The 12,417-nt window shown below is 41.8% G+C and overlaps 1 long non-coding RNA gene across 1 annotated transcript in view; it reads right to left on the minus strand.

Moving 5' to 3' along the window:
- The window catches only part of LOC120401591, a 42,841-nt gene extending 38,953 nt beyond the window's left edge, over nt 1-3,888 (minus strand). The window contains exons 1-2 of the long non-coding RNA XR_005596578.1: nt 3,854-3,888; nt 2,109-2,182 (exon numbers count right to left, since the gene is read on the minus strand). This is a non-coding gene — a long non-coding RNA (uncharacterized LOC120401591). The remainder of the gene's footprint in view (nt 1-2,108; nt 2,183-3,853) is intronic.
- Nucleotides 3,889-12,417: the final 8,529 nt, after the last annotated feature.

Consider the following 12,417-nt stretch of genomic DNA (forward strand, 5'->3'; position numbering starts at 1 on the left):
AATGGAACTCCTAACATTAATACGGGGGGGATAGACTTAGAATCTTCACCTATTTAGGGATTTCACTGTACTAGTTGTGTGAGCACTGTAAAAAAATAATTGAATGTCTGTTCTAAATAGATAATACTGAAGATTTTAATGAGACCATCCAAACATAATTCAAAAAAGAGAAGTGTAACAGTCCTGCCACTGCACAAAACTCTTCATTACCACCAGTACAAATATGTTTGTGATCACACGACAGAGAAAGTCTTAGTTGAAAATTTAACGAGTGGCAGGAACATATCAAAGTTTTAGTCAATATGAAATGGTTGCAGTTTTCTCCTCCCCCTCCTCCCGCCCCAGGCATAAAGTTCCGAGTCTTGCACAACAAATAGTTTGGATGGAATGTCATTGTGGGCTGGTTGCTGTGTTCGAGTGACTCCAAGTGGATTTGTGGCATTACTACAATTCCTAAGAGCTTCCGAGACAGTTTTGCTAATATTGAAAAAGACCCCATTCCTGTGTTTAAGCATGTAGCCAAGATTTTTTAGCTTTAATCACATGTTTAGATTGACTTTATGCATATGACTAAAGTTATTCATGTGCATGATTCCAGATCAAGGCCTAAATTCACAAGTACATATATTTAACATGAGAGTTTAGGATCCAATCCTGCAAACACTTAAGCACATACATAGCTTTGATCACAAAGTAGCCCCCTTGGCTTCAGTGGCTACATGACTAAAGTTACATACATGCATAAGTGGTTGCAGGATTGCAAGTGAAGGGCCTTAAACTCCACACCCAAAAATGCTCAGTGACTTCTGTACATGCAGAATTCCCACTGAATCTGCCTCTAAGTATGATTATTTTCACTACCTGGATTTTCCAAAAGGAATTTCTAGTTTACACTAAGTCCAAAGTAAAAAGTTGTTGCAATATCTCATTTAGTCTCCACAATTAATTTTTATTCCAGCATCCCCTATAGTCTGATACTGTACACATTACAGAACATACTCACAGGCCTCTTATGCTGTGGCATACAAAGGAATACCAGTCATGACTAACTCTAAAAACCCAAATTAATTTATTCCTCCTTGTTACGCTGTCTGGAGTGGCTCATGATTGTAAAATCTAATTAAGGAACATACCACCAGTTTGAGATGTGCACTATTTTTGACAGTATGCCCTGAGGTACTCAGTCATGACCCCCGTGACAATTGTAGCTTTAGTGATAAATGATCACTTACACCAAAACTCACACAATATTCAGGTTGCTTCCAGTCCCAAGTGACCAGTCACTTACCCCAGATCAATTCGTACCTTAGATCTTACAGGATTGTCTTAGTTTCTTACACAAACTAAAGGTTTATTAACTTGTGGGGTGGGGAGAATGAGAGAGTTCTTTACAAGTTAGAGCAAGCAAACATACACGCAAATGAATAGGCGCCGACTCAGTGGGTGCTCTGGGGCTGGAGCACCCACAGAAATAAATAGTGGGAGCTCAGCACCCACAAACCACCTGCCGATCAGTTGCTTGGTGGCAGGTGGGAGGTGCTGGGGAGGGAAAGGAAGAGGTAGAGCAAGGGTGAAGTGCACTCAGGGGAGGGAGCGGAACACACACACCTGGAAAGAAGGAAGTTGGTGCCTGTGCACAAATGAGTTACCACTTAATCCTAAAATGAACAGAGTTGTAGAGATCTTTCAGGGCAGACCAAGAAGATAACCTCTGGGGATCTGTGGCTTCAGTTTGGTTTCTCTGCTGTTTGAAACCAAAGAAATTAAAAGTCTTCATGTTAACTATTTTTATTTCTCTTTTCCAGCATTCAAAGCTATGGGATGAGGCCTTCTGCATGCACTTCTCCGTGGGTGGATGGGGCAATTAACACTATGCTCTAAAATATGGCATCATCTGCATAGCATGACCTTGCACACACCATACGTATGAGGCCATGCTGTGTGGAGAAAATGGCATCCTCTCTCCTTGTTGGGTCCCAACACTCAGGCTCCATTCCACAGGCCAAACATCTATACTGCAATATTATAGCCCCACAGCCTGAGCCCTACAAGCGCCAATTAGCTGACATGGGCCAGCCACAGGAATTTTCATTGCAGAGGAGACATACCTTCAATGGCCAACTTGGTTGCAACTGGCCTGAAGCTGGTCAGCCATCTCAAATATCCTTCTGCCATCTCCAGGCTACACAGAATATAAAGAAAATGAAGCCTGGTTGTTACCCAGATGATTCAAGATGCTGTACCAGACAAACTCTACTTACATGTATAAATGCCTGCTAGACAATAAACATATTCTCACTGTCTCTTGCTCTGTGGATTTTAAGAGGGCCCTAGCAGGTTAAAAATATTTTATAGAGACAGTTTCTTTGTCTGTGCTATTAACACTATAGATGATTAGAACTGAAATAATTGTAAACATCTTCTTTTCTCCTTTAATACCGACTGCTTACTTTTTGCATTTCATTCAGTTGAACAAAGGAAATAGACCCAGCCACTTTTATGGTCTAGTCTTTATGCCCTGGCACAATGAATGGTTGCAAATGCAGGATAGTAGAAGACAGGACATATTTTTGGTATTGGTTTTTAGGTACCATAGAGTACCATATGGGGGCTTCCTTCCTGAGGGGGTGTAATGATAAAGGACAAGCCAGGAGCAGAAGGGTGAAGACCGATCTCTTACTAGTTCTCCAGAGTCTCAGCTTTCCTGTTTTTAAATAAAGGAAATATCTAGTTGAAGGATTCCCCAGTTTTGAATAATAAAGTCCTTCATCTTCAAAGTTTGAATCCAGTGTGACTCACTGCAGAAGCATCTCCCTGACCCTGCAGAGAGGAAGAAGCTATAGCCTGGAAGAGTCAGCTATCCCATTCATTTCAACGGGTGTGAACACAGATTCCAATGATGATACTTTTAAATGTAAATACTGTTAACCACTTCACTGCTCACAGCACAGGTAAGATCCAAGGCTAGAAGATTTAACCCATGCCAATCCCTGCTCAGCCAGAGCCACCTCCTACCTGTAGGCAGGCTTCTTGAGAAGATCCAGTGAGCAATGGAGGCATGGGAGAAGAGGAGCGAGCAATTGGGATGGAGCCTTGGGGGAAGAGGAGTGGCCTAAGGGGTCTGGTTATCAGCAATGAGAAAGGTGGCAATCCTGCCCCCCCCCAAAAAAAAAGGGAATGTGGAAGATGCAGGGGGAAGAAAGGTATTTGAGATGAACTGTCCCTTCACCATGGCTGATAGCTATTCTCCTTTATTGGGCAAAATATTTGCAGTCTCAGAAATCCAATTCAAGTCAAAAGAACATTAAGGTAAATCAAATTTCAGTAGAGCTCTGTACAGAAAAGGAGAGCCCCAACCCAGGAAGACACCAGGAGACATTACTGTAAGTGACTGTTTCAGTCTTATTTTCATAAAGGTCTGTTCAGTCCCCCAAGTGACCCTTTTAAGCCTATCCCCCTTTTCCATACAGAGGGACAACAGACTGGAATCCCCACATTTGACTATTCCTCCTATGGGAGATTTGGAAAGTACACAAACACAAGGCCAATAGCAGAGAAATCAAAGACCTTTTTCTTGAATTTTGAGAGCTACCCTTGATCAGCTTAAAAGGGAAAATTTACATGAAACTGTCAGGCAGGCCTGGCCCACAGCATTTTGGCACCTGAGGCAGGGAGCTCAAATGACACCCCCATGCACTCTCGCTTGGGCCAAAACTTTGAAAGGTCTCAATTCTGCCTTCTTCCTGTTCTACTCCTCTCATGGTACTGCTCTACTACCTACCCCAATAAAGGAGAACTAACAACTTAAAATGCCTTGTTCAAAAATTTTAAGTAATACTTAACTTTCAAATACCTGAACAGCAAATGTAACTTTTCTTGTTTGCATAGTAAAAACAGTGGCATTTTTATCTGTTTGAATAATCAAAGTGGTGCTTTCTGTGCCTTCTTGGTTGCAAAGATTTGAACTGCTTCCTGCTGAAGGTCCACAGTCTGGGCCAGTTCATGCTCTATTGAGATGGTTGCAAGGCCGATCAGCCTCTCCTGTGTCATTGTGGAGCGTAGATGTGTTTTTATTAACTTCTGCTTGGAGAAGCTGCATTCTCCACTGGCAACTGTTACAGGAAGTGTTAGAAGTATGTGCATGGCAACAAAAGCATTTGGAAATAGGGTGGTCATCTTATTTGTGCACATATATTCCAGGAAAGCCTTTGGAGTTGATCCTGATGAAATATATCTCGAAAGGGCTTTCAGTTCATCACTTGCATCAATATCGCTCATGTCATCATGTGTCAACACTGTCTCTAGTGCCCTGCAGTGCTGCTGTACAGAGGTGAAAGTAAGCCGGTATGCCCTGGTACGCCGTACCGGCAAGATCAGGTATGCCGTACCAGGGCGGCCCAGCTTCCCCAGGCGGCAATTTAAAGGGCCCGGGGCTCCCAGCAGCTTTTTAACGCTCCCAGCCCCGTACCGGTAAGTCCCTATTTCTACTTTCACCCCTGCTGCTGCTGGTCTTCAGGTATAATGAGGAGTTTTGGACTATCATACATCATCCCAAATATACTGCTGTGTTCCTTGAGCTGCATGAAATGTTCAACTTACTGTATTACACAATCTAGCACCTGGTTAAAGAATTCAACTTTGAACTGTTGTTTGGGGTCTCTTGTGCGATTATCCCATGCATCATAATCAAAATGTCTTTTTCTTGGGTGATTCTTGTATTCTTGAATGGGTGGGAAAATAGCTTCAGTGTGCAGTTCCTCTGCCAACTTCTGTGCACTCTTCAGAACGTTTTGAAATCCCTCATCTGACCGGTAAGACTGCAAGTATAACTTTGCTCTGTCCAGTTGTTCCACTGTTCCAGATATATCAAGGTGAACACCTTGGAATATCTTGCTTACAACATGTATTTCAAACAGTATGTCATGCCACAACACTAAGCCACACAGAAATTTGAAGTTATGTATGTTTCTGGTGATTCCATTTCTCTCTGCCACTATTCTCCCACAAACAGTTCCTGTCATAGCATTATCCTCCATAATGGCAACTATGGCATCATCTATCTTCCCAATTTGGTGTTTGATAGGCTTTATCGCCCCCACTCAACTTTCCCATCGTACGGCACTCAGTGGTCTCAGTGTCGGAGAGGATGTTCCCCCAGATGTTGCTTCAAAATTTGCCATCCATGAGTTGATATATAGAAAAATACATAGATGCTTTGAATTACATTAAAAAATTCAGCAGCCTCACTAGAAACTGATGCTGCATCACTGACCACCAAATTCAATGAATGAGAACTGCATGGGACCAAAAAAACCCGAGAGTTTAACTCTCGGATCCGTGTCTGCACTCCTGTTTTTTCCTCTCATGTTGGCACCATTATCGTAGCCCTGACCGCTCATGTCAGCTATCGCAATTCTAGTATCTTCCAGCTTTTTAAGGAGCACATTTGTCATACCAGCTCCTGTAGTAACATCAATGTCAATAAATTCTAGAAAATGCTCCTACTGGCTCCTACTACTTCTGTTGACTGCCTGTTCTCCTCAAGTGGGTTCAGGGAAGCAGCAAGAAACAGGAAGCTCTCTAAGAAGCTGGTGTTAATCAGTCCAGGCTCCTGGGGGTACTAGAAAGGTGCATAAGAGGCTCTCTTCCTCTCTCTCCCTGCAGCTCCTGCTGCCTTCTGTTATTCCCTCTCACCTTTTCTCCTGCCTGCCTATGTCTCTTGTGCCCTCCTTCCTCCAGCACAGCACTCTACCATCTCTGTGCATCTAGAGCAGAGAGAATACATATGCACCAGCAGCAGACACAATTTTCTACACTCGGGGTCCTAGGCCGCTCCCCCCCCCCCCCCCCACACACACACACAGAGTCTGGCACCTGAGGTGGCCACCTCAGTTCGCCTCATGGTAAGGCCAGCCCTGGTGTCAGGAAGAAAACAGTCATTTTGCTCTGATCAGACTGGTAGTTGGTCACTTTGCCCTTACTCCAAAGTTCACTGTAGACAATGGGAATCTTTCTATTGATTTCACTAGGCTTTGGATCAGGACCACTAGGCTAGAAGACAGTGGAATATCCCTATTTGGACCTCAAATGAGCAGCTATTGTGTTTGACTTCATCTGGAAGTGAGGCTTGTGGCTCCAAAAAAAGACTGTCAAGGTAGGACAAGGCCCCAGGTGTTACTCAATCCCAATGGTATCTCATATGTCTTCCTCCACACCAGCTGTGTTCCCTCCAAGGCTAGTTGGTTGTTTCTGGAGGTCCTGGATGGTGCCTGTTGACTCTTGCTCAGGGACTGCTTCTATGAATGTTTTCATTTGACAGCAGCTTGTTTGGTTTATTTACACAGGGAAAATCCTCATGTAGGTGAGTAAACTGGCATAAGGAGCACTAAGAAGCTGATTTAACAGTCAGTGAACCTGGCTCAAAATCCTTTTCATATTAAACAGGCTTAAACTATGATATTCTCACATTATGGCATTAAGTTACATATACTGTATTAAATGCCAATAGTCACTAACTGAAACAGTTCTAATAGCTTAGCATATCTAAATTAATACTCAGATTGCAACAAAAATAGCATCAGCAAAACACAGGATCAGATTTCATTGGTATTATTTCTAGATATTTGAACTGTCATCTGAAGATTACATACTATAGCCATATGAAATACAATATGAGAAAGCAATGCCTGATCTTGCATTTGAATAGCATAATAGTTTGTACTCTTAGGATTAGGAATAGTACATTAAGAGAACTGGCATACGTCTAGTAAAAGACCTGTTAACTCTTCAGTGGTAGTTACATAGCTAAATAATTTCAAAACATGAAGCCTACTACACTAAACACAAGTTGAATTTTCCATTTCTAGATGCAAGAAATAAAGCTACTACACTTTATGAACACAGTGCAAAGAAAGCAAGCAGGAAAGAGGTTTTTTAAAAACCCTTAGTCGGGGTTTTTGCTTGCTGACTTTCAAGAGAGAAGTCTAGTATTAGGTTGTCTAGAACCTAAAGTTCTTTCGTTTTCTTAGTTTTGTGGTTACGTTTATTTACAGAAATGATTTCAAAACTCTTTCAGGGAAGTGATAGTTACTGCCTTCCCGTATTACTTAACATTCTTGCACAAAGTGTGCAGTCTGAGCAATATGCAGTATCAGTCTGGGTATTCTTCATGATTATTATGGAGACTCCATTTGTAGATTCATAGATTTTAAGGCTGGAAAGGATCATTGTGGTCATCTAGTTTGTCTTCCTGCATAACCACAGGCCATAGAATCTCACCCAGTAATTTCTGCATCAACCCTATAACTTCTTTCGAGCTATAGCATCTCTTTTAGAAATATAGCCAGTCTTCATTTTAATAATGTGATAAAAAATCCAACATGTTCCTAAGTGGGTTGTTCTGATGGTTAACTACCATAATTAATGTGTATGCCTTATTTCTAATCTTGAATTTGCTAGTTTCATCATCTAGCTATTGGATCTTGTTATGCCTTTTCCTGCTAGATCAAAGAACCATTTACTATCAAAAATCTTTCCTGTGTAGGTACTCGTAGACCATGATGAGGTATCTCTTAGCCTTCTCTTGGGTAACTAAATAAACCGAGTTTCTTAATTCTATCACTATAAGGCAGGTTTTCCCGATCTCAAATCATTTCTTGTAGTTCTTTTCTGAACCCTTTCCCAATTTTTCAACAGCCTAGTTGAAGTGTGGACACCAGAATTGGACATAGTATTCCAGTAGTGGTCTCACTAATGTACTATCACCTTCCTACTCAATGTGGCTGTAAAAACAGAGGCAAGGATCACGTTAGTGCTCCTAGCTACTGCATTGCACTGAGAGCTCATGTTCAGCTGGTTGTGACACCCAAGTCCTTTTCAGTGTGACTGTATTTCTGGATATCATCCCCCCCACCATCTCTACTCCTGGGGGGAATTCTGCGCTACTGTGCATGTGCATAATTAATGAGCCCTGCAGATGTCTATTGTTTTGTGCAAAAAAAGCTTCTATATGCAGAACTACATAGGGACAGTGGAGTGGCTGGGTGGGGACAAAGACACATGGGGATGGAGGAGGGGGTGCAAAACTACATAAAGGCAGGGGAGTGGCTGGGTCAGGACATGGGGAGGGGGTACACAGAGAGATGGGGGCAGGGGCAGATCTATCTGACTGAATGGGAGAGGCTAGGTGTAATCCAGGGTCTGCATGGGGAAAGCTTCCTAACAATCCCTCCTCCCCCACCACAGGAAAAAAAAACCTGTTCCATAGATCTCCCACCCCTACCCAACATCCCCTTCAAGTTCACACCCAGACTCCTTCCCAGCAATTTACTTCCCTCTCCCTCATCTCCTCCATTACCTCTGACTCCCCCAAGCCTTTGAACTGTTTCTTAAGGCTGCAGGAAATACAAGTCTGTAGTTTAGTTTAAATGAATTATTACTCAGAGTTCGGTATTAATATGCCTCGTAAGGAATCTATTTTTTCAAAAACACATTTCCCGAATTGTTTTTCTTGTCTGTATTATTACAGACATACTTGCTGACAGGTATTTTGAAATAAATTATCAAAATAATTTAAACTGGTGTGATTATGTAGTGTTATTTTGACAAATAAAACATGCAGAATTTTAAAATATTGGGTGCAGAATTTTTAATGTTTTGGTACAGAATTCCCCAAGCAGTACACTTTGTAAGTGTGACCTACATTCTTTGATCCTAAAGGTATCTCTTTGCATTTGGCTGTATTCAAACATATATTGTCCAAATGAGCACATCTTAGCAAGTCACCCAGATCAGTCTGAATAATTGACCCATCCCCCTCATTATTGACCACTCCACCAATTTTTGCCTCAGATTATAAATGCTTCATAACACCATGGTAGCACATACATTAAGGCAGTGGTCCCCAATGTGGTGCCCGTGGGCACCATAGCGCCCGCCAGGGCATTTATGTGCACCCTCCTAGTGCCCAGCAGGGGAGAGAAGCCGTGGCACCGCGCCTGCTGGGACAGAGAACTCCGGGGCTGCAGGCTGCGGGCGCCAGTGTTCTCATTCCTCTCGCCTTCTCTCTGCACTGTCCAGAACTGGCACCAAAAAAAAACCCAAAACACAAAAACAAAACAAAACAAAACACTCCGACTCTGCAGAATGGACGGAATGCCGCCCCGTAGCATGTGCTGTCCCAGGCACGTGCTTGCTCCACTGGTGCCTGGAGCCAGCCCTGTATGTGAGTAATTGTTGGCGCCCGCCACACTCTTCTGAAAACATGAATGTGCTATTGGCCACAAAAAGGTTGGGGACCACTGCATTAGGGTATTATTGGGAAGACAACTTCATTGTCAGACCCTATTTTCAGGATCATAAGATCTCCATAGGATGGACCAGATTCTCCTTCATTAATGCAGTAATTCTACTTAGTAATTCTAAAGCAAGGTGGGTGTAAAATGCTTCCAAATCAGAATGGTAGTGTTTATAACCTGCTTTGCATAAATATAAGCCCACTAGATGCAACACAATGAGGAATCAGAGCATAGCATTCAGCAAAAGATGATGATGGTCATGTGTGTTGTATATCTGAGTTTCTTTTTCAGAGTTATTTTCTCTTTCTTCTCCCCCTCCCAAGTGATTGTACTGGAACAGCACAGTATGAAAAAAACCTAAATATCTGCAAAACAGTTTTTCCTCCTTTCTAACCTCCCATCCATTTCTTTACTATGTTCAGTTATGACTACTTAATTAGCATTTTCCCTTTAATATTTTTCAATTCATCTTGATTAAAAACTGATCAAGTATTCGGTTTCATAAAACCAACCAAGCGTTCTACTCTTCAGTTGCCATACTGTTTGATCTATTTTAAAATGCCAGGCTTCTAAGGGATTTCTTTTGGTAAATAAAGAAATCATCAAGTTTTGTGTTTTATTTTACCAAGTAATTCCTTAGAAGAGACATAGTGAGTGGATGTATGCAATGGCTTTGTGATTATCTTGCTTAGTATTAATTGTGGTGTTGGTGATTTGTTTCCTGTTCACTGCTTGGAGCTTTTGTATAAAACAGATTATTATCTTGAGCAGAATATGATGTTTTTGACTGAGGAAATGGCTTCAGTGGTGAAAGATATAGCTATAACTTTATATGTTAAGTATTCATTCTATTTACTCTCTCTAGTACAATACAATTATGTATTTTAAAATATTTGAAGTATTTTTCCTTTTTTGCATTGGCTTGTCTTGTAACTTGTTGATTTGTAGCTCCACACAGAAGTATTTCATAGATATTAAAAGCCCAAAGGGACCATTAGATCATGCAACCTGACCTCTTGTATATCAGAGCATACAATTACACCGGTTACCCCCACATAGAACAAAATTAACTTTTGTTTGTCTAATGCATATCTTCAAAAAAGCAGCCAGTCTTGATCTGAAGACATCAAGTGATAGAGAATCCACTACTTGGCTCTATATCTGGCAGCCATGTTTATGAAATATTTTTCTATCAACATTTGGATTTCTATATGTAACAGTTACATATCTGCTCATTCATTTCAACTGCAAATGTACAGCCACTTAGGCATAAGTCATTTTAATATTATACCCTGTTCTTCCACAACTTCTGTCTGTAAAGTGCTTTGAGGTAGTCAACAAATTTAACCCAAGAACAAGGAAGTGAGCATTGTTATGCTCATTTTGTAGATTAGGAAACTGAGAACAGAGAACATAAATGACTTGCTTGAGGTGACAGAGCCATAGGTCTCATGACTCCTCCTGACACCTAGTCCTATGCTTTAGCGACTGTCCATGTTCCCAATATAAAGTAACAAAATAAGTACTAGTTCGATACTTGTTTGTTTATTGCAAAATACACCACACTCCGTACAAATGGATCTAATAAAATCCTCCGTATTAATAAGTGCTACACATCGCTGTCTATGTGAGATACAACCATTGACAACTCTATAAATAGCAAACCTATTTTAAACCGAGGTCATCATTATGAAATGTGTGCTTAGCCTTTTAATTGGAGAACAGCAATTTCAACTGGAATGGGTATCTAGAACAATTGCTTATGAGAAACATGAACCCTAGCCCCCCCAAAACCAAGAGTAGGATTTAAATAAGGGTAAAATCAGCATTTTAAAGAATCCTTATTGAGGTTGCAGGAAAAAAACATCCTGATGTGTAGAAAGAATAGTAAATATGACAGGCGACCAGCTTGGCTTAACAGTGAAATCTTTGCTGATCTTAAACATAAAAAAGAAGCTTACAAGAAGTGGAGGATTGGACAAATGACCAGGAAGGAGTATAAAAATATTGCTCAGGCATGCAGGAGTGAAATCAGGAAGGCCAAATCACACTTGGAGTTGCAGCTAGCAAGGGATGTTAAGAGTAACAAGAAGGGTTTCTTCAAGTATGTTAGCAACAAGAAGAAAGTCAAGGAAAGTGTGGGCCCCTTACTGAATGAGGGAGGCAACCTAGTGACAGAGGATGTGGAAAAAACTAATGTACTCAATGCTTTTTTTAAGTATCAGAGGGGTAGCTGTGTTAGTCTGGATCTGTAAAAGCAGCAAAGAGTCCTGTGGCACCTTATAGACTAACAGACGTATTGGAGCATGAGCTTTCGTGGGTAAATACATGCATGCATCCGACGAAGTGGGTATTCACCCACGAAAGCTCATGCTCCAATATGCCTGTTAGTCTATAAAAGCAGCAAAGAGTCCTGTGGCACCTTAATGATTTTTGCGCCTCTGTCTTCACAAACAAGGTCAGCTCCCAGACTGCTGCACTGGGCAGCACAGTATGGGGAGAAGGTGACCAGTCCTCTGTGGAGAAAGAAGTGGTTCGGGGCTATTTAGAAAAACTGGACGAACACAAGTCCATGGGGCTAGATGCACTGTATCCAAGGGTGCTAAAGGAGTTGGCGGATGTGATTGCAGAGCCATTGGCCATTATCTTTGAAAACTCATGGCAATTGGGGGAGGTCCCAGATGACTGGAAAAAGGCTAATGTAGTTCCCATCTTTAAAAAAGGGAAGGAGGAGGATCCAAGGAACTACAAGCCAGTCAGCCTCACCTCAGTCCCTGGAAAAATCATGGAACAGGTCCTCAAGGAATCAATTCTGAAGCACTTAGAGGAGAGGAAAGTGATCAGGAACAGTCAGCATGGATTCACCAAGGGCAAGTCATGCCTGACTAACCTAATTGCCTCCTATGAGGAGATAAGTGGGTCTGTGGATGAGGGGAAAGCAGTGGATGTGTTATTCCTTGACTTTAGCAAAGCTTTTGATACGGTCTCCCACAGTATTCTTGCCAGCAACTTAAAGAAGTATGGGCTAGATGAATGGACTATAAGGTGGATAGAAAGCTGGCTAGATCGTTGGGCTCAACAGGTAATGATCAATGGCTCCATGTCTAGTTGGCAGCCGGTT

Source organism: Mauremys reevesii, linkage group 3 (assembly GCF_016161935.1).
Source record: "Mauremys reevesii isolate NIE-2019 linkage group 3, ASM1616193v1, whole genome shotgun sequence".
NCBI classification, from domain to species: Eukaryota; Metazoa; Chordata; order Testudines; family Geoemydidae; genus Mauremys; species Mauremys reevesii.